Raw genomic sequence first — 19318 nt, forward strand, 5'->3', positions numbered from 1 at the left:
GTCAGAGTAAGTGTGAGCAGGACCGGTTTTGTACTGAAAGATTCAAAGCGACTTTCACTTGCTACTTTTTGGAAAACTTCCTTTTCAGGAGAGCTGATGACCTCCAATATAAGGAAAGGCTGTTTTCGGGACGTTCCCAATTATCCACCTAAAGATAATCGCCACATTTCTCTGTGATTAGAATAATTTTTACAAGACTGCCAGGAAAAAGGAGATCAACTTGTTTCTTCACTTAGTTATTTGAGCATCTAGCTACAGTTGTTATCTTGAGAAAGGAACTTCTGTATGTAGATTTTGTTGGCAAATAAATTCTGTCGCAACCTTGTGCTTTGAGTTTTTGATAAATTTGCTTTTGGCATACCACCACATAGGCTCTTAATTGGTCCAGATGCTACATCGATCGGCTTGAAAAGGCAGCGGTTCCGGATTCAGTTTCCACGCCAGGGCAAATTTTACTACAACAAAAGCTCTCATTCTGAGAAACGTGTGCGGATGTACTCTGCTGCTCCGCGATACTTGCTGATGGATGATAATTTGTTTTTATTTTCACATATGTGCATCTCCACACTCTATATGCGAAAATTTAGTCGAAGTTTGTAATGAAGCCAGTCGGACGCTCGAGTAGCGAGAACTTTCTGACAGTTTAATGCGATTATAATTTTTTGCCTACATGAACCCCCGATTTAAATCCGGTCCGGTCATTTTTAACCACTACCCATCCTTATTATTGTCTAACCGCGATGAGGGCAGCTAAAAATATCAAGAAACATTCAGTTGTACAGGACGCCAGCTGAAAGAAAAGTGACAGCACTCCTTCTCTCACGTTTCTGTTTGAAGATTGTCCCGCGAAGAGGAGAAAGACTTTTCTATCATGCATTTTTCAGTGAAGTTGCTGAGTTACCAAAAAAGTGTACTCCAAGTGGATACGTCTGACAAACTCACAGGCTGCATTAATTAAATTTCAATAGGTGTCGCACATTAATCAATGAACAAGTTATTTAGTGAATTCTTGTTAACTATATATGTGTTTCGATTATTCGAGCAAGTAATGTCCGCCTATCCGGACAATTCTACTCAAAGACGGGAATTATGTTATCTGCAACAAGCAATTTTTTTGGAAAATTCCATAAAACTGAAAGAAATGATCAGCCCGTATAAGCACTTATGCGCAAGTGCGAAACAGTACCATAACAAGTTGAACACTACTGTATAATGATAGCCTTGCAGCATCAAGCCACAGGAATTTAAGTTACAGCCTGCATTCATCACATATGAAAAAAATCTTGAGCCATGCCACTCTGTGAAGGCGAATGAACAGCGAAGCTGTATACATCGTGGCCGAGAAAACTTGTGGCAAGGACTTTATTGCATCACTCTTAGTCACTTAGTAATGACGGTTACAATGGCTTTGTGGTCGCTATTGACATGCACTGATTGGCATACTCTCAGCTAGAAGCACATTCTTTGATAATGTCGAATCGATGCACGTACGCCGCTGGGTTATCGGTTGGGCTGGATCAGTGTGGCATCGCAAGCGGTATTTCCGCGACACGAAAGGCCTAAACCACTATCTTTTCGGTCCCGACACATCCATTATAACACGATCCCAGCGGTAGTGTCATTGCAACTAACCCACGCAAAGTGAGTATCCATGAATCTCACGGGGGCTATGAGCCCATGCAATGCTTTCCATTGCTTACGGTGGTATGAATTGCTTACGGGGGTATGCGCCATTGATGGTGACAGTTTTCGACATGCTCTTCCGTATGTTGTATGTGTGATTGGAAAGAATGTAAGCACTGTTTGCTTCACTTTACTGAGTGCGTGTAGCCTCTGCCTTACGGGGCTATGAACTATTGGATTTCTTTCTTGCTTGCTTATCTGGGGTACCATTGCTTACGGGGGCATGAGTCATTGATGACGATAGTTTTTGTTGACAGAGAAGAAAAATGCACGGAACCGTAGCCGCATACAGGTTTGCTGTAAAAGGCTTCATGCACAAATATGCGCTTTGAAGGACAGGGATAAGAACAGTTAAAGACGGGAGATCTTTATCACGGTAGCTGTTGATAACACCGATCAACCTAGACGTCATCTGATATTTGTCTCTAAGGCTGTGCATTTATTGAATCTGCATTCTTCTAGGATAGGTATGTCTTTTTTCTGATCTCGTTCTTAGAGTTGTTGTAAAGGATATACTTATGTGTTTTATTGAACCACTTGGTAATGTTAGAGGTTGTCTCTCTTCGCATTTCCTTGTAATACGTGGCTACAATATATGCGCCAATCGAGCACTTGGGAAATTCAAAAGTTGCAACACTGTTGTAGCAACACTATCTCGCTGATTGAATTTCCAACCGCAGGACCGGCGTTCTGTTAGTGATCTTATATAAAAAACGCACAGGTGCGGAAACTCTACAGTAGGCGAGGAAAGCTTACCCAGTGTGTTCTACGGCCTCTCGCATAGTACACGTGCTGACTCGGAAAGTAACCACTCATCTGACTGCCACCAAATCAATTGCAGGTTTTATTTCCAGTTCTGATCTAGCGGCATTCTTCTCCGTTTGCCGGCTCATATGAATACAAGGTGAACAGCAAGCCTTTCTAATCAACTAGCCTTTTGGGAATACGCCACTTCATCTGCCATTTGTTTGTTTGCGGCATGGAGCGCGCGCGCTTCGATGATTGCAGAAACAGCGAAACGCTCTCTCGAGCTTTATTACAGCGCATCGTGCAGCAACACGTGTGGCATAGACACCGACTGTTCGATATAAGCCGAACTACAATCAAACTTCTTGCCCAACGCCTTCGCATAACCGATAAGAAATGCAGGATCCGAAATTTCCGGTGAAGGAAACACGCCACGACTCCCGCGTACTGAAATTGACGTTTGATGCAGGGATGCCGAGAACCTGAGAGAACGTAGGTAACATGCCTGTGACCCTGTGCATCTGTTCTCGAGCCGCGAATGTGACGCGACAGATTCGGGTCGCTGCGAATTCCTTGCAGGTTCCTGCCCTCTACAGCGGTTGAAACGACTTTTCGCAACATTGCTCGCTTTGAGGGTCTGTTAAATTAGCTTTGCAAATGAAACAGCGTAACATATGCAAAAGACCAACAACTTTACAGGGCAGCGCTTCATGAAATGCTTTCTTTTTTCTGACACATTTAGTGTTCCAAACCTTCTTTTATATTTCTACAATGAATGACACTATAAAGGCCTGCCTATATAAATGACAGCAACTACGTATGATCAGCAAGACTGACTGCCTAGCGCATGCGTTTCCATATCGATTATTTCAGAGAACCGTGAGCTTGGAGGAATGCGATAAAAATATGCACGTAATGTTGGCATATGCACAAGATAAGGACTCAAATAAAAGGAAAAAGGTTTTTATGAAGAGCCGTTCATTCTGTTTGCTTTCTTCAAGAAGGTAACTCTAAATGGGCGTTGTTTCGGAGTTAAGAAATATTGTTCAACGAATAAAATATAGGAAGACCACACCAAACAAGTATTGCATTTCTATTCGAAGCGGGTGTTGTGAAAGGCAGTTTGATGTATGACTGTGCGATGTATGGGCAAAATTCACAACCAGGACGTATAGCCATTGGTAGACAGTCTCTCGCTTCGCTAACGATACGCTTTTACGCAAAGGATTTCCGACAGCGGTAGTGTCATTAACTAAAGATTTTAAAGAAAGACCTAACTGCAACAAGAAACCGAAAAGCAGAGACTGTCTGTTTCATGTTATTTGCCTATAAGCTACAGCATAAAAGGATCGAGTTAAAAAAAGTTACAGGGTTTTACGTGCCACAACCACTACCTGATTATGAGGCACGCCGTAGTGGGAGGCTCCCGAAATCCGGACCACCTGGAATTTTTTAACGTGCGCCTAAATCTGAGCAGACGGGTGTTTGCGCATTTGCCCCCATCGAACTACGGCCGCCGTGGCCGTGATTCCATCCTGCGACCTCGTGTTTAGCAGCCTAACACCATAGTCGCTCACCAACCACGGCGGGTGGGGATCGAGTTGGATATACGCGATACTTCACATGATTAAATATTCCAAGAGCTGCTGTCATCTCTACCACAAACCTGGTAAGCGCACGGCATGTACAGGAGGTAAAAATCAAGGCTTTAAGCCAATGTCGTAGGTGGTAAGCTGAGATGGCTGCCTATATTTTTTTACCAATTGATTAATAGCTCCCGGAAACCATAACATTACTATAATCTAGTTTCTCTTCTGCGATTGAAAAATTTTGTGCATACTCAATAAATTAAATTTATTGACACAAACGAAGGAAAAAAGAGTGCTTGAAATCTTTTAGGAATTCATGTTGCTGAAATACTGCTCAAGAAATACTGCAAAGTTTTCGTGAAAAGCGAACAAAGAAAAATATCTTATGTGTGATATTTACCATAGGCGCATCGCGTTTTGTGCGTTTTAAATTAACGCAAGCCAACACAATATAAGCGTTGTCCTGAACGCTCCAATCAAAAAGAAATGCAGCTGCACGCAACTAATCGTGTAGAATAAAGAATGCCAGCGTGGAAGTTAGAACACTCACACTGTTAGTTGTTTACATGTCAAATTACTATTGGCTGCCTCATATTGTGCGATAACACGAGTTAGGCAGACGGAACGCAAACCAAGGCGTTTTAGACCATAAAAGACCTATGTAGAGTGAGTGCTGTTTAACTTGTATATTGCCTCCAATACCTCTTTTCCAGCATACTTCTTCATGAAACATACGTGTTCAGTGATTACAAGTATGAAAATATGCTATGGTGACAAAAAGTCATATCACGTACAAAAAAAAAAATGTCTTGCATCAGCCAAGATTTTGTTGCCCTGTGTTAAAGAGATCCTAAATTCCTCAAGGAAAATTTGGAAGTATACTCTATTACCCGCTTGTTCAATTTGTTCACAATTGTACTTTATCGTGTTCTTTTCATACATGTTGCACACCTAGGGTTTGTATGGTCCAAGCCGCATTGTTCTTTCAAGGTACCCATGCCTCGCTTTCTTTCAATAAAGAAATCGTTTGCGACGAGCACGCATATATATACTCCATATTTCCTAAAGATTTTGGTTCTCAATCCAGTTTCAGTTCAGTTCAGTGAAATTTCAGTTCTTTTGCTTAAGGTGTGTGCAAACTAAGTTGCCTAACTTTCTTATATTACCCAGAATAATTAGTGCCCAAGCGTGAACACGCTTATAATCATACCTGTTGGACAAAATACAGTGACGTATCTTGGGCGTGCACATATTGTGACTCGCACGTTTCTCCTCAAGCTCTACGAGGTACCCCCATTTCATCTGCATAAGACGGGCGCCACAAATGCGGCCTCACCGATTGTCAGCACAGCAAAAAGTGCGCTTCTATGCATTAGTAACTCGGCTGAGCGAATTACATGACTTCAACCTGTTCGAAGTTTAGCATCTGCTTGGCGCTTGCTCTTATGGCTGTGTATTCTATCTACGTTTATTTATTCGCAAATGTGAAGAAACACTGCTTTGTGGCCTGAAGGTTGCGTTCACAAATCCACACTCACTCTAACTGCAAATGACCGATATTGCCGAATGCAGTGCCAGCTGTGACGAAAACTCTTGTCTAACGCATCGCTCTAAGCCAGTTAGACGGAAGACATTTCGCTTTGGACAAGACCTTGGGACCATGGTCTCGCATATCACCACTGCAAAAGACCTCAAAGTGCTGCTGTGATTCCTGAAGGCAAGTGCAGTGAGCGGGAGGCTGTGGCACAGCGATGAAAATTGTAATTGCTGGGCACTCCAGTGCCAATCAGCTCTTGACTTTCTCTCCTTTTCTGAACCTTTTGCTCTCCTTTCTCCTTCACCAGTGCAAAGTAGACAATCGGGCTAGGTTCTAGTTAGGCTCCTTGCATTTAATTTATTACTTCTTTTCTCTTTCTTTCTCTACCCATCATGCTCCCGTTTGTTATCCAGCAGCTGGGCGGAGAACTGCAGAGTAACAAACGAGGTGTCGTATCTGCCTAAACTGACAGCTTTTCTTTTTGAAGCGATTAGCATTATTTGGGGAACTGTACCAAGCATGCGGCTTGGCTGTTTGTCTATTTGTCCTCGGCTAATTAATCTCTTTCACGCCAACTTATGTAACTTGGTAATGCTCGGTCTAATGGGTAGACCACCATGATGCTGTGTTGAAAGAACCGGGTTGAAAACATACCGTTGGACGAACTTTGGTCGCTAAGTATCTGTCGCTGGGCACGTGCAGCTCTTCAATGAACGTCTTTCATGCACGGCTCCTAAAACCTGCCACTCAGAATATGCTCTACCTGCGCAATCAAGGCCTGGAGATTTCATCTGACAAATGCGTACGTGGGGCGCTTACACGTAAGCCCATGACGCACTACACATCATTAATTAATGAGCAGATGATACCGTATGTTCGGTGATACAAGTTCTTGGGTTTCATAACTGACAGGGACATCTCATGTAGCCGCATGTATTGTACCTGAAAAAGCGGTTGACAAGCATCTGTAAACTTTTGAAGTTCTTCGCTAGAAAGACCTGGAGAATGTCCATAAGCGCTATGCTGCAACTATGTAGAGTACTTTTTCTCGGCTTTTGTGGTACAGCTAGCTAGCATTAACCAACGAAAGTAAAACAAGCTGACGTACTCTACAAAAACTTCAGGTCCAGGCACTCCGATTTGTCTAAGTCTTCCTCGAAGTGTGTAAACGGCAGCAACTATTGTAATCGATACAGACGACCTCATCAAGACCTACATCGCCGTTGAAGCGTTAAGGGTGCACATAATGCACATTGCACGGACTCCTTGCAACATTCTAGCCTCTCTACCTACGGAGAGAGCACGTGCCTCGTTCTGTCGTTACGGCATCCGCACATCGTGAAGCTATACCATCTTGTTTCACACCTGCAGCGTGACCTTCGAACTACTCCTTGTTGCCTCGTTCAGTCAAATATCAACCTGACAATACCTAGCGTCCAGAAGAAAAGCAGATATGTCATCGCCGGCTCCTAAAAAGCTTACCTTACTCCTAATAAATGAGAAGTACCGGTAACACATCCTCATATACACCGACGACTCCGTCCTGCCGAAGAGCACTACCTCAACTGTCGTCACTTCAGAAAAAGCCAGCACTCTCAGGTTGCAAACTTATCATTTGACGACGTTGATGGCAACAGAACTTGCAGCCCTTCGAGTCCCATTACACATTATTAATGACGAACCAACACACAAATGGTCCATTTTGTGCGACTCGAAGACAGCACTGCAATGTTTGCTGCCAGTGTTATGACGTGGTCCGCATGAACAGTTGGTGGTCGAAATTACAGAGGCCTTACACCACCTGTCTGAGAAAGTACACGAAAACATTTTACAATGGCTACTAAGTGACTGTGGCATTATTGGCAATGAACGTGCCGATCAAGCTGCTCGTTTCGCTCATGGAGACGACAACCGCCTATCCATCCCGCCGTTTAGTACAGATGCTGCAAGGATTCTTCGCTTACTTGCACGCTAATGAAGTACATCAGAGTGGAATTAACCAGATTTTATTCACGGCCGTTCATATACCATGGGCCCAACTTTAAGCCTTCGACTTCCACCAAGACTTCTCCGAAGAGACCCGAACCTTTTGTGCAGGCTATGGGTTGGGTGTCGCGTTTACCAATACCTATTCGTTCCGCATAGGGACTGCCGACACCGCAGCATGTGACGATTGCGGCAACGAAGAAACAATTCGTCACGTTCTATGTCAGTTCCCACAGTACAGTGCGCAGAGACAACCATTTTCCGTCGTGCTCAACCAGTTGGACGACCAGCCTCTGTCGGAAGAAATAATTTTACAACATCGTCGGGACTCAACATCGCATCAGAAGGCTGTGCAAGCAGTACTGCTCCTCTTGAGATCGACCGGCCTCTGTGAACGCCTGTAATTTGAACGCCTTTTCTTTTACCCGTTCCAGCTCTTTTTTTTTTCTATCTCTCTTTGCCCTGCTTACAACGCCCATATCCCCCCCCCCCCCAAGTGCAGTATAGCAAACCAGATGTTCGCCCCTGGTTACCTCCCTGCCTTTCCTCTATGTCCGTTTTAGCGTCAACTTGGGTGACTTGGTATGTGCCACTTCGAATGTATCGCTCTCCAATGGACCTTTCTGACGCCAACAAGGTTGTATGTGCTGCTTTTCAACGAAACGCTTTGAGGCCAACTTCGCTAATTGGGAATATACCGCTGGATATGCGTTGCTCTTCAGTCACAAAAAAGTCATCCTGAGGCGGTTTCTGTCAGATTTTAGTATTAGTATTTTATTTTAGCATTTCAGCGATTTTCTAAGACGTGCAGCCGATGTTAACGCTGGGCTTCTAACAAATAGTGCTTCGTTTTTCTGTCAGAAGTTTAGAACAAAGATTGATGGAATGGCTGACAACAATGGTCTCGACCAGCCGAATCGTTTGAAAAGTGCCTTCAGCAGGAAATGACAACAAAGGTATAGGAGAAAAGGGGTGAAAGAGAATGACAGACAACTCCTACACGAAATATCTTCACGTGGAAGCACCATCTACGAAACATGCTTGCTATATTATTGCTCACAAAGTGTCGTTTGGTGGACCATGTGATGGAATAAATTGCACGCCGGTGACAATAAATATAGAAAGGGTTAGTTAGCACGGGTGTTGCTCTGCACATTGTACCATTTTTCCTCATTTGTAACGCAGTCATCTCGCAAACATAGCGATCTCGCTGGCCTGTATGGACTTTAGGTTCGGAATAATACCTTCTCGCAATCTTTCTGCTCTACTTAACATTTACGTAGCAGACTTGTATAAGCGCGTCAGATATTAGGGATGTAGCCACGTAAACCAAAAGTGCTAGGGCAAACAAGTTTTAAAAAATATGTTTCTTGACAAATGCCCCGACTACACAGGATATTCATAGCCCATAAAATCGTATGCGACGTGGTACACCTACTTTAGTCTAGGAAATCAAGTGGCTCTGTTAACATAAACAGATAATGCGAACCGAAGCCTTTGGAGCAGCTCGTCTGCCATGGAACACATTTTCGGATACCTTTCCAGTGCTCATTTCAATTCTCAGAAATCGGGCACGAGAACTCCGAGTCAAGAAACTTCTGTTGATTAAAAACAGTGTATTTCCAATTTCGAACTTATTTCCGTGTTTCAGCTTTCTCTCCTTGTCCCAACAGCTGACAAGTGTTCCCTGAACACTTGTATAGAAAGAAAGTTTCCTTAAGGCTCCGGAAAGTCTTGACAGGAGAGTCCCTGAAGGTTGTTCCTTGAATGTCTAGACTCTAGAATCTTAAACGCTTCAAACAAACACATGCACTAACCATATTCAGTTGCGTAATATGACCTCTCATGAGGTTTACTACATGGTTTTGCATTGTTTGAGTTTAGTGTCAAGTATAAAGATTACCCTGGGTAATTAGGTTCTATATGAGGATATGGTCGCACATATTTCGATCGAGTTTATTTAGCATAGTCGGTTCCGTGTGCTAAGTACTGAGTAAATCTCTAGCAAAACGCGTGCTGTAGGCACTTGATGAAAACATTAAAAAAGTGACGCTCGCTTCCATTGCTACTGATTGACGAAAGAAACCACGCCGAGATCAGGCGTCATATAAGGTTTGACGCCCGAGCTGAAACAAACAAGTTGCGCAATGACCAAGAAATCGAGTTTGGTAAAAATCTATTCGAGAAAAGGCAGCATGCGGATTCTACAGTAGCCGGTCTTCAGTACTGTATTCTAGGGAGCGTTGAAGAAGCTGAAGGACGCCATCGCCTAGCTGTGCTGAGGAACCTCAGAAAACAGAGTTTAGTTGCTGGAACATTATATTGAGATATAGGGTGGCTAACATTGATGTGAGTGTGCCAGCGAATCGTGGGTGACACGTCCTATGCTGAGTTCTCGACGTCTACAGTTCTACAAAATGAAAACTTCTGCTATTTATTATTTATTACATACTGAAGACCGGTGGAATCGAGCAACATAGAAAAAAGAATAAGAACAGCAGTTGGGCAGGCTTTGCGACGGAACCATTATTTTGCATTGAAATGTATCAAATGTATGGAGCCCGCAGAGAGCTGTCGTCTTGCCGTTGGGACCAGCGGAACAAATCTGCGCCGGAAAAGCGGGTGCAGCGGCTCATCCATCATGCATTCACCTGCCCAGCACATCCTCAAGCCAGATTTGAACTTGCCAGAAAAGGCCTCCTTCGTCTTCAGCAGTTTCAGACCGCGGACACGCGCGTATTTTTGGTTACATTTTCTTCTTATGTGCGAAGACAGCCGGTTCACCGATGTGAAGCCGACTTAGGGATGCAAGAAGGGAAAAGTATGAAGCAAATCCAAAGACGCGATGTCGATCCTAACTGCTTATTTTATACGCCGACCAAATCGACGGAAGAAGTGGTGGATGCGAAGTAATTCCACATCACGAGCACTTTAACACACTCAGCATGGCACATCTTTTCTGTGCTAAGAGCAATTTTGCGAGTAATGAAGGCTGTCCGCATTCTCCAACAAACGATGAAGCATCAATCATCGAAGCGCGCACTGAAGAGGCACCATCACGGCGAATCTCTTGGCATTTACGAAAAGGAGTCGAGAAAGACCTTGAAACAACTAATGCTGTTTAGAGGGTTCGTCGCATATAAATAGCACTCCCTACGAAGAATTTGATCGAGGCCACTTACGATTAGGAGCCATAATGTTTGCCGAATCTGTGATGGTTAATCATCTGGCTATAGGTTTATTGCATCCTTCCGGTGGTTTATGGTGCACTCGCTACAGCAGATTCACATGCCCTGTTATAAGGCCCTTAAAGCCACCGTCTCTATAATAGAAAGCTACGATGAAATGTTCCAGAAACTAGTGATACTTAAAGCCTATTGCGTGGCGCCTAAAATACTTCTGATTTGACATGTGCAGTAAAACTTAATGGTTATATATGGAGTGTGTCATAGGAAAGCACATAAACATGTACGCCTGGTGAACTACAGTCGGCCAGCACTCGCCGAGCAGTTTCTAGTCTTCGTGTCGTCTTTCTCAGCAATATTTTACATTAGGAGGGTAAGTGGAATGCTTTGGAGACTTCCGAGGGCAGTGTATACAAAACTATTAGTTGGATTTTCATTGTTTTCCTTTTTTTCCTTAAAGGGAAACTCAAAATAAACACTAAGTTATTCCAGGCTCATAAAACTATTCATTCAGAGTTTTATTGTCCTTGATTTTGTGTTGCAAGGATCAATACTAGAAAATTAAATTAGGCGAAAATTTCGCTTTGTAAATTGTTTTTCCTGAGAATCCCCCTCCCCCGCACCGTTACGTCAGTGGGACGTTTCAGAGGTTTCAAAGCATCTTCTTATATTTGGGCGAGTGTGACGTAGTAAATATTCACGAACGTTCCCGATTTCAGTCGCTGGCTCCTTAAAAATATATTGTAATCCATAGCAACCTACGAAAATGGTGAGGTCCGAGCAGATGCCATTGAAATCTGGGACGCCATGGCAAGCTGGCGCGAGAAATCGAAGGTGGCGTCGCGACTTGTGTGTTTATGAGTCTTCCTTGATTGATTATGCTTCCTATCATGGCAAGAGTGCCTTTACTCAACAAGTGTTTCTTTTTGGTGCATATTTAAAACATTATTGAACGGTTAGCTGTGGATTCCCCACTTAAAAATAAAATGAAGCGGTCCGCATACTCCAAATTTATGACGACGGCGACTCGTCATCGCCCTCGCAACCCCAAAATTCTACAGTCTTCCTCCTCTGGACCCCGGCACACACCGATGTCCCGCTCGCGGGCAACGAGGCGGCCCACGCCACGGCTCGAGGTCTCACACGCCGAGCCGCCGCAGATTATGTGGCCGCCGCCCCCGCCCCCGAGAGCGGGGCATCGGATCTGCCTGATCGGGACACTACAACAGAAATGCGGCAACAAGAATCACAATGGGCGTGGGGCGATCGCCTGACCACGTTCAGAGATCTCACCCAACACTACAGACTCCAAAGACGCACATTCCCGCCACCACACGACAGGTTAAATAGGAATGAGGCCGTAACATTACGCTTGCTCCAGACAGGCAGCTACCCTAGCCCCGCGGTCCTACATCACATCTACCCAGGTTTATATCCAACAGATGCCTGTAAAGCTTGCGGACAGCGAGCAACGCTGCGACATATGCTGTGGGAATGTGCCGGCAACCACGGTAATGGGACCACATCCGTTCGCGACGCGTCCGTAATCGCGGCCGTTACCACAGTACGGGAAGCCTCGAGCTCGCTTCTCCCCGACGCCGCCCCAGCTGCGGGGCCCGCCGGGGACCTTCTCCATCGGCGTCGCCACCGCTGGGAGGCGGCTCTGAAAAGTTCAGAGTTGGCAGACCAGCTCTGGGCCGTCCGGCAAGCCAAAGATGCCGCCCGAGTCCAAGGACTTGGAGCCGCCACCTGAGGCCACCACAACGAAACTGCCGGCCATTCATTAATAAAGTTTCTTCTCTCTCTCTCTCTCTGACTCGTTCAGGATATTTACCTGTTTTTGCTGGAGTGCATTTCTGTAATACATTTTTGTAATGAACAACTACAAACGTCGTATCTTAGCAGGCTGAAATTTTACGCTATCAAATGGAAACTCTTGCCCTCTCCAATTAAGACAAACCAATAATTAATCGGAGTTTAATGGCGCAAAACCGACTAAGGCCATGGTGGGCCAGTCACAGGACAGTAAAAGATGCAATGTTAAGACAGTAATAGCTGCGTTATTTTAAAGTTGATGTAAATACCCAGTTTTATCTAAGAACTCAAGCAAGTCAGTGAACGGCACTAGCGGCTCATCCCCCAATATTAAGGCAGGGTGGAAAAGTATATGCAAATGATACGAAATGTTGAAATGTTTCCGCCTCTTTGTTTCAGTATGTGGACAACACATAATAATGTAGTTTACTGTAAGCGAGTCATGGCATTTCTCTCAAGTTGGTGGGTTCTCTTTTCGAAATAGAAAATGGTGTGTTAGATGCGTGTGTCAAATTCTAAGTCAACATAAGATCACCTCATAGAACCGTTCTTGGTGATTGCATGAGTTCCACTCGCAAAGCAGAGGTTTAGTCATATGTAACTCGCTATTTATGCACGAGTTCTATTTTTGTTGTCATTTTGATGTTAGGACCTTTCGAATCGCTCGGATACTGTCTTTGTATGGAAGCGTTATGTGAGTTATGCTTTTGTGCGCTGCCATGGATGCGCGTCTATCTGCTGCTTCATTCCCTGGTATCCCAACATGGCTTGGGATCCAGCAGAATCGTATGGTTCTTCCGTATTATTTATGAAAGACCATGTTTAAGATATCGCCAAGCAGAGGTTCAGAGGAGAGTTGAAGTTTAAAGCTCTCAGGGCACTTAATGAATTGGTATAAATGATAGCATTCTTCTGCGTGTCGGCGTTAACTCTCTTAACTGCCACCCATATTGCATAAACTTCGGCAGCAAAGACTGAAGCAAGATTATTTATCCGAATGCTATTTTCGCAATTTTGTTATTATGATTCTGACACCCACGTATTCTTGCGTTTTAGAGCCGTCAGTGTAAAATTCCGTGCAATATTTATATTTTTCGTGAATATGTAGGAACTCTTGTATTAAGTGTTCTGGTGGAATGATTTGTTCCTTTGGATGTGGTAGTGTCCAATCGTATAACTGTGTAAATTTGTGCCACGGGGGAAATCCTGGCGGTCTTTGAGTAACCTGCAAGACCTCATGAGGAATATCATAAGTTCGACAGTATTCCTCGTGTCGTAAGATAAGTGGCCGAATCATGTTCGGTTTACTTGTGTAGTGTACCCGTGATTGGCACTGTGTTACGATGTTGTAGCATATGTGTTGTGGTGATGACTGAATTTTCAGTACATAGCAAAGTGTAAGTAGTGCTCTGCGATGCTGCAAGGAAGGCTCATTGCAGTCGACTTATAAACTTTGAACAGCCGATGTTCTGTAGACACCGCTCGCCAATCGCAGGCCGAGATTAGGAACTGGATCAAGTCGCTTTATGTAGGACTGCCTAGCTGCACCATAAACTACACTACCATAGTCGAGGATGCTACGTACAAGGGACCGGTACATACGTAGTAGACATGTGCGGTCAGATCCCCAGTGCTTGCGCGATAATATTTTGAGAATATTTAGTACTTTGTTTGCCTTGATTTTAGTTGTGTTAATGTGGGCCAGGAAGTTCTGTTTTGTGTCAAAAGTTACGCCTAAAGATTTGTAGCCTTCTTTGACCGGCAGCGTTGTACCATCCAATGTCAGAACTAGATCGCAATGTAGCACTCACTTCTGGGAAAACAGAACTGGCACAGATTTGCGGGTTGAAAAACGGAAACCATTTTTGTCAGCCCATTGTCTGAGATTATTCATCGCTATTTGCAGTTGTATTTCGCAAGTGGGTATATATGAGGCGCGGAAAGCCACTTGCAAATCGTCGAAATAAATTGAGTGCACAACGGAGGATGGGATGATTTTATTAATAGGGTTCATTTTGACTACGAAGAGTGTCGTGCTCAGAATGCAACCTTGTGGCACGCCATTTTCTTGGGCAAAAGTGCGTGAAAGTATTGTGACCAGGCGTACCTGAAATGTTCTATTTGACATGAAATCAGACAGACAGTTTCGCATCCTTCCACAGATTCCCAAGTCAGACAGGTCCCTCAAAATTGCATATCGCCACTTGGTTTCGTACGCTTTCTCTAAATCGAAGAAAACCGCGAGACAGTATTGTTTGTGTAGCAATGCATCACGTATTTCATGTTCTAGTCGGATGAGATGGTCAGTGGTGGAGCAGCCTTTTTGTATCCACACCGGTGCATGTCTATTAGGCTTCTTGACTCAAGGATGAATGTCAGTCTTATGTTTATGATGCTCTCATAGGATTTTGCTATGCAACTTGTTAGTGCAATGGGTCTGTAGCTGCTTGGGGATGTTGTGAGTTTGCCAGATTTTGGAAAATGTACTACTACTACTGCATTTTTCCAATCTGTAGGCATTACCCCAGACTCCCATACCTTGTTTAAAAATTTAAGAAGTGCCTCTACCGATGCTTGAGATAGGTGTGCCAGCATTTCCTTCACAATGCTGGCACACCAAAGGCAGCAGGTCAAGACTTGCTGCCGTTTTTTTTACTGGAAGAAGGTGTTCAATTCATGTATTGTGAGGGTGTTATTATATATTTCATCTGAAGCCCAAAGGATGGACAGTCTCTGTTTTTTCGCCGACTCTTTATATTTGAAGCATGTATTTGAGTAGTTTGCTGAGCCGGAGGTGTTGTAAAAGTGCTCGCCTCGTAAGTTGGCCTGGTCCTGTAGAGCTGCTAGTGTCGCTGGACGTGTCAGTAGTGGTATTGTGTATGATGAGTACTCTCCTCTCAATTTCCTCACTTGGTCCCACATTCGTTTTGATGTGGTCGTACTATTAATTGAAGATAAGTATTTTTGCCACGATGATTTCTCCGCCTGTTTTCGAATAAATCGTGCTTTGGCTTTGGCCTCTTTAAAGTTAAAAGGTTGCCATAGGTGGGGTATCTCCGTAGGAGTCTCGAGGCCTTATTTTGTTCTTTTTTAGCTTCGGCACACTACTTTAACCACCAGGGTCTTAGCTTTTTGCGCACAATACCGGATGACGGGGTCATCGCCTTTTCTGCGGCTGAGATTATGACCTCAGTGAATGTTTTGTTAAGTTCGTGAACGCTTAGTTCTTCCGAAAAGACATCTAGTTTCGCGTTCTCCATAAAAACCGGCCAGTTAGCGAGCTGTAATTTCCATCGGCGTGGCCTAGTGCTGAATGTTGGTGTTGATGAAAAGAGTTTAATGACTGCGGATCATTATTACCATATGATCACTACCATATGACGTTTCGAGGGCTTCCCATTTTAGATAAAAAATACAGAAGGTGAGCAAGAAGCTAAATCTAAACAACTATAATTGCGGGAAGCCGGTGAAAGGTAGGTCGGTGCGCCTGAATTTAGAAGGCAGATGTCATTGAATAGAATGAAATCTTCCACCAGCTGTCCTCTTTGGTCAGTTTTGACACTACCCAATAGAGTAAAGTAAGCATTAAAATCCCCTACTAAAACAAGTGGCTCCGGTAATTGATCTGCTAAATTTTCTAAGTGTTTAGTAGTAAAATGGGTGTGGGGTGGAATATAGAATCAGCAAATGGTGATAATGTTGTGAGACAGAATGGTGACGTCTACGGCCTCGAAAGATGTGTTCAATTGGACATTTCGGGTAGGAGTGCCGCCCTGCATGATTATAGCGACTCCTCCTGACTAACGGCTCAAACATTCGCGGTCGCTTCGGACAACGGTAAAACCTTTGAGAATTTGTCTTTTTCGGACCGATATTCGTTTCCTGAAGACACATTGCAACTGGTGAAAAGATGTTTATGTTGTCTTTGATGTCACCTAGATTGTGTATGAGTCCTCTACAATTCCAATGGACAAGAAAAGCCATTTTGAACCTGAAAGGTAAACAATGTCACTACCAAAAAACAAGAGATAAGGTGTTATGTGACATAGATTTAAAGAAGGCTAATACAAAAGAGTGATAACGTTTAGGTTATTCCTTTCTTATTTAACATGGTTATTAAACCTTTATCCCTCTTTCCACGCTCGAGCGAGCACTTGTCGTTGGGTGTCGATGACACCGGGGCTTTTCCGTCGACCTCCATCGCTCTCTCTGAGGAGCTGGAGGACTGAGATTTGGGCGCCGAGGCACGTGTCTCGGGTCTTGGAGTTTGGTTGATTTTAGGGTCCTGTGGGACTGCTGTCTGCAGGACCTTTGAAGAGGATAGAGTAGCGCTGGCTGCTTCCACCACGGAGGCGGGAGGGGCCACTGCCCGACCACTATACTATAGGCTCGGCGTACTCCTAAGGCCGCTGTGACAGTACCTCCACCTGCGTCGTATCAGCATAACTTTTTCGCGAAAGGTATGGCAATCGCTTTCTCGCTTCAAAGAACGAGATTTTTTCTTCAACAGTTAGTGCAATTACTTGTTTTTATTTTTTCTAGCAAGGGCAAGACCATGAGTAAGTTGGATGGTCTCCTTTTGTGTTAACACAAAGTGGGGAAGAGGTGCGAATGGCAGATTGGTGATCGTTGGAGCTGCATTTAGCACAAGTTGTTTGGGCTCGGCATGCGTGTGAAGCATGTCCAGACCTTTGGCCTTTGAAACATCGTCCAGGGTTTGGGATATATGGTCTGACATCTACTTTTACATAACCTGCGTTCAGCGAATAGGCATTACGCTTGTTCCAAAGGTGGGTATAACATGTTTTGTCGGGATTGCTTGGGCGTTTCTGTGGATCACAATTTGTTGTACCTTGATAACATTTTGTTCCTGGAAACCTTCCAGCAGTTCCTCATCGCTCAAGCCAAGAAAGTCCTCCTGAGATATCACCCTTCTGCTTGTATTGAGTGTTCTGTGGGATGAAATTGTCACTGTTGCGTCGCCAATACTGGTTAGTGCCGAGAGCTTCTGTGCTTGATCTTTGTCGTTTAGTTCCAGGAGGAGGGCCCCGCTAGATATTTTTGAGGCCTTGTATGAGAGCCCGATTTTGCCGTTCAGGCACTTGGCCACCAGGAATGTAGAGAGCTTTCTTGCTGGTATGTTGTCTTCGCTGTGGAGTACACCGTACTTAGGAAATAATGGAGCGTTGCTCCGAAAAGAGAACTGGAACGCTGCTTCGGTGCGGCATCTTTTCAGATGCGCATCATGGACCTCAGAGGTTGGCGCTGCCATAAGAAAAATGTGTATGTTCGGCCACAGTGCCGATCGTCCACCACGGAGCCCAACGAGGGGACATGGCAGAGCTTGAATACAAGTCTGCACGACGCCAGTCATACGCCGTCACTATAACCAAATATGGTGTACCCAAGATAGGATAGCCACTCAATGTTAACCTTAGCAGCGAATGAGTAAGGAAGTAAATGGAAGAGAGAAGGTGACAGGAATGGTCAAAAAGTGAGAGAGAAAGACGAAGATTTGAGGAGAGAGATACAGGTAAAGGCGAGTGCCGATTTCTCCCATATGGGTCAGTACGGGGATGCCGTCTACGTGAAGCAGAGGCCAAAGACGTGTGTTGCCTCCGCCGGGGGGCCTTGAAGGTCCGAACACCAGGCATCGGTTCAAACCCCCAGGATACCCCTTTCCCCGGACACGGCTAAGCCGCGCACGGCTACATGCGGGAGGGTCCAACCCTCACGTGCTCGGGTATGTGGCGTCGCAACACACCAAACGCCTGCTGACGCAGACGTCCCTGCAGGGTGGGATTATCTCTCTCTCATCTATTTTCATAGCTTCGGCAATGCTTCGTGCACATTTTACAATTAACCTTTTTGAATTTATAGAGTGCCACCGGAGGTGTGAAGGAAGGCTTGGCGTATATAACGTAGCGGTCTTCCGTTCAGGGTTAGCGTCATCTCGTGGCCTATAGCAAGCGCTGGTTATTGATATGCAGGTTATTCGACATGCTATCTAATTTTCTGCCAACCATTGCACATGGCTGGTAAAAAATTGCTGGCTGGAAGCCATGGCAGATGGCTTGTGCTTTGAAAGGCTCCGAAAGGAAGACGTGCTGTCTGCAGCTTAATACAGTTTCGTAGCGCCAGCTTCAACCACGTGAAAAGGCGTAAGTACCAAACTTAAGATGACAAAGACTTCTAGCCTCCAGCAATGCAATATAGTGAAAAAAGGGTAAGTACTTCCAGATTAGAAAGTGATAAAGATTTTGGCGAGAAACCTAGAATTACGTTCAAGATTGCGCTAGTGAAATAGTGGAGGTACTTATGTCGGCGGAATGACTTGGAAGCAACATCCTTATTTCTGGGCACAGTTGCGCTATTCTCACGTTGATCACATTGTAGTTACCAAGCCTATTTTTGACGCCTTTTAGTTACTTTGGTTGCTACTGAAGTTTGAAATTTTGCAATCCGCTGCTACTATGTGGCGTGTGAAATCGCAATATAACGTTGCGAAAACTCAAGCGCCACTGGAATTCTTCGTAACACGAGTTCATTCACTTCACTGGATGATAAAGCGCACCCTTCGACGACAATTTCAATCCGACCTTATCATTTATCACAGCATTAACAACAAGTTGCCACACCGGCTAACAATAAGAGTCTTCGCGAAAAGGTCAATACCCGCTGACATTTCCATGCAGAAACACGGGGTGTACTAGTAGCAAAATGTGAATCACAATGTTGCGGCCTCGGCCCAACGCAAACATATTGTAAGATGACCT

Source organism: Dermacentor andersoni, chromosome 5 (assembly GCF_023375885.2).
Source record: "Dermacentor andersoni chromosome 5, qqDerAnde1_hic_scaffold, whole genome shotgun sequence".
Taxonomy (NCBI): Eukaryota; Metazoa; Arthropoda; class Arachnida; order Ixodida; family Ixodidae; genus Dermacentor; species Dermacentor andersoni.